Consider the following 3,101-nt stretch of genomic DNA (forward strand, 5'->3'; position numbering starts at 1 on the left):
CCTTTTTGGTCGCTTTTATGGAAGGACAAATTTTTGGAGGGTCTTACTGTATGATTTTTGCTGAAATTACCTTCATTAGGCCTTTTTTTGCTCTCATTTTTTTTTTTTTTCACTCTTTCATATTTATTAAATGCCTCCCACAGCCAGACACTGTTCTAAGTGGCCTGAAGTTACAGCCTGTTCTTCCCTGGGGCTCACATATTATTAATATATAACCGCAGTAATAAAATAGTGGTGGCTGGTGTAGAGTATCCAGTATCTTGCTGTGAAGTGTATAGGTGCTATTGGTTCACTTCAGCAGTCAACGATAACATATTGAATGCTTCCTATGTGCCCAGCATTGCTGACTTTCTAGGAAAACTTTTGTTCCACTCTCACATCAATCTCTTACAGTCTGCGTCTCCAGAAGGAAGGTTATGCTTTACTGGAAGCACTTACATCTGTTTTACTCCTCCTTCTTCTCCTTTCCCCTCTCCCAAATAGTCCCATCACATTCAAGAAGAGTGGCTTAATATGGATAAATCAGTGCCTCATAGACAAAATAATACAGTTATGACCGAAGAGGAAGGCCCTGTCTTTCAAAATGGAAGATTTTCTTTCTTTTTGGCTTTGGTAAAGGATTTAAAGTTAAAAAGTAAGAGTGATAGGGCTTCTCGGGTGGCTCAGTGGCTAAGAATCCACCTGCCAGTCTTCCCTGATCCTGGAAGACCCTTCGTCACACAGAGCATCCAGGCCTATGCTCCACACAAGAGCAGCCACCGCGGTGAGAAGCCCACTAGAGAGAAGCAACTGGAGAAAAGCCTGAGCAGCAAGGAAGAGCCAGCAGAGCGAAAAATAAATTTTAAAAAATTTACATATAAAAAAATTAAAGGCCATAAAAGTCCAATGAGAACCTGTATGAAAGAGGTTCCCTGAAACTTCTCAGTCACACGCTGTATTCCTTTGAACTTTTCCTTTCAACTCTAACCCAGCCCACAGATTTGTCTTCTAAACAAGTATTATCAATAGCATGCTTTAGATACTAAATCATTCCAGGGGTGGAGAGGGAGCCCCCTGCAGTGGAAGCGCAGTCTTAACCACTGGACCACCAGGGAAACCCCACAAGGCATTTCTTTAGGACTTTTCTCATTCATTATTAGACTTTTCTTTTTATTTTTTTATTTTTTATTTTTTTTATTTTTTTTTTCATTATTAGACTTTTCATGTGTACGTTATGTTATGAAATATTTTCTTTGAAGTCAAAGAAAAGGTCTTCGAATACTTTCCCTATTAGGTTTAACATGCTGAAGATGTCTTTTATATATAAATTAAATTCACACACACACACACACACACGATTTACAATTGGCTCATACAGTTGTGGAGACATGTCCAAAATCTTTAGGTTCAGCTGGCAGACTGGACCCCATCTCCAAACACAGTCACACTCTGAGGTACTGAGTGGGGATAGGGCTTCAGCATACAAATTTTGAGGGAGCTCAGTTCATCCTATAACAGTGATCAATAGATATTTATTGGAAAAAAAAGATCCTTTTCCTGTGTGTAATCTGAGCATGTGATCTCTTTGTTTCTCCTTTGCCTCTTGTAATAGGCACGTTCAGTTTTCTTTCATTTCTTACTTCAGGAAACTAACTGTTAGTTCAGGTACTGTCGAAGCTTGGGTGGGGTTGCGTGGGAACCACATTTGCCCTGATGCATTCATATCTGAACTTTGACACATTACATCCTTTGCTAGAATGGATTTGGAAAAGGAAAGAGTTGGGCTTATAATTAGTCGAGAAGGGTGGAGGAGACACAGAAGCAAGCAAGGAGTGGCCCAGCTCTGGGCGGTTCCTCCCTGCTTTTTCCACAAAAGCAGGACTTAATTTAGTTAGTCCCTGCTCTCCAGAGGTAATCTCAGCTCAGCAGACTGACAGTGGGACAGAAACACACCCTTCTCTTCATTCTTCCTCGCAAATGAGGAGAGCAGAAACCTAGCTTGCTGAGAATACCATAGTACCAACATGTATCCTAGGAGACTAGCAAGCAAAGAAAGCTGGTCACATTTGGACAACGAAATTTTCAAAGAAAATGTTAGCAGATGGAAGATCAAAGAATATATGTGAAAAAGTGGAAATAACCTGAAAATGAGAAAGTAACATTCTGGAGCAGAAGGGTGTGGGATAAAATATAAAATATACAGAAAAGGATTGGGAACGTTGGAATAACATAAATTAAAAAAAATCCCTACACACCAGAACAAGTTTCTTCCTTAGCTGTACTGAGTACTTGTCGTTTAGTCACAAAGTCATGTCTAACTCTTTGTGACCCTATGGACTTCAGCTTGCCAGGCTTCCCTGTCCTTCACTATCTCCCAGAATTTGCTCAAACTCATGTCCATTGAGTCGGTAATGCCATCCAACCATTCATCCTCTGTCGTCCCCTTCTCTTCCTGCCCTCAATCTCTCCTAGCATCAGGGTCTTTTCCAATGAGTTGGCTCTTCGCATCTGGTGGCCAAAGTGTTGGAGCGTCAGCTTCAGCATCAGTCCTTCCAATGAATATTCAGGATTGATTTCCTTTGGGATTGACTGATTTGACCTCCTTGCTGTCCAAGAGACTCTCAAGAGTCTTCTCCAGCACCACAATTTAAAGCATTAATTCTTCAGTGATCAGCCTTCTTTATGGTCCACCTCTCACATCGGTACATGACTACTGGAAAAACCATGGCTTTGACTATAAAGACCTTTGTCAGCGAAGTCATGTCTCCGCTTTTGAATACGCTGTCTAGATTTGTCATAGCTTTTCTTCCCAGGAGCAAGTGTCTTTTAATTTCGTGGCTACAGTCACTGTCTGCAGTGATTTTGGAACCCAGGAAATGCAATCTGTCACTGTATCCAGGTTCAATACATGTAATGTAGGGACTTCTCTGGCAGTCCAGTGGTTAAATCTTTGCCTCCCAATGTAGGGGTTGCAGGCTTGATTGGGGGACTAAGGTGCCACGTGCTGCATGGCCAAAAACAAGCAAACAAAAAATACTTGTAGTGTAGATCAGCACCCCTCCCTAGCCTAGGCACTGCTATGTTTTCATTGCACAGCCAATATTTTACTGGATATGCAGCTA

This window comes from Cervus elaphus, chromosome 22 (assembly GCF_910594005.1).
Source record: "Cervus elaphus chromosome 22, mCerEla1.1, whole genome shotgun sequence".
NCBI classification, from domain to species: domain Eukaryota; kingdom Metazoa; phylum Chordata; class Mammalia; order Artiodactyla; family Cervidae; genus Cervus; species Cervus elaphus.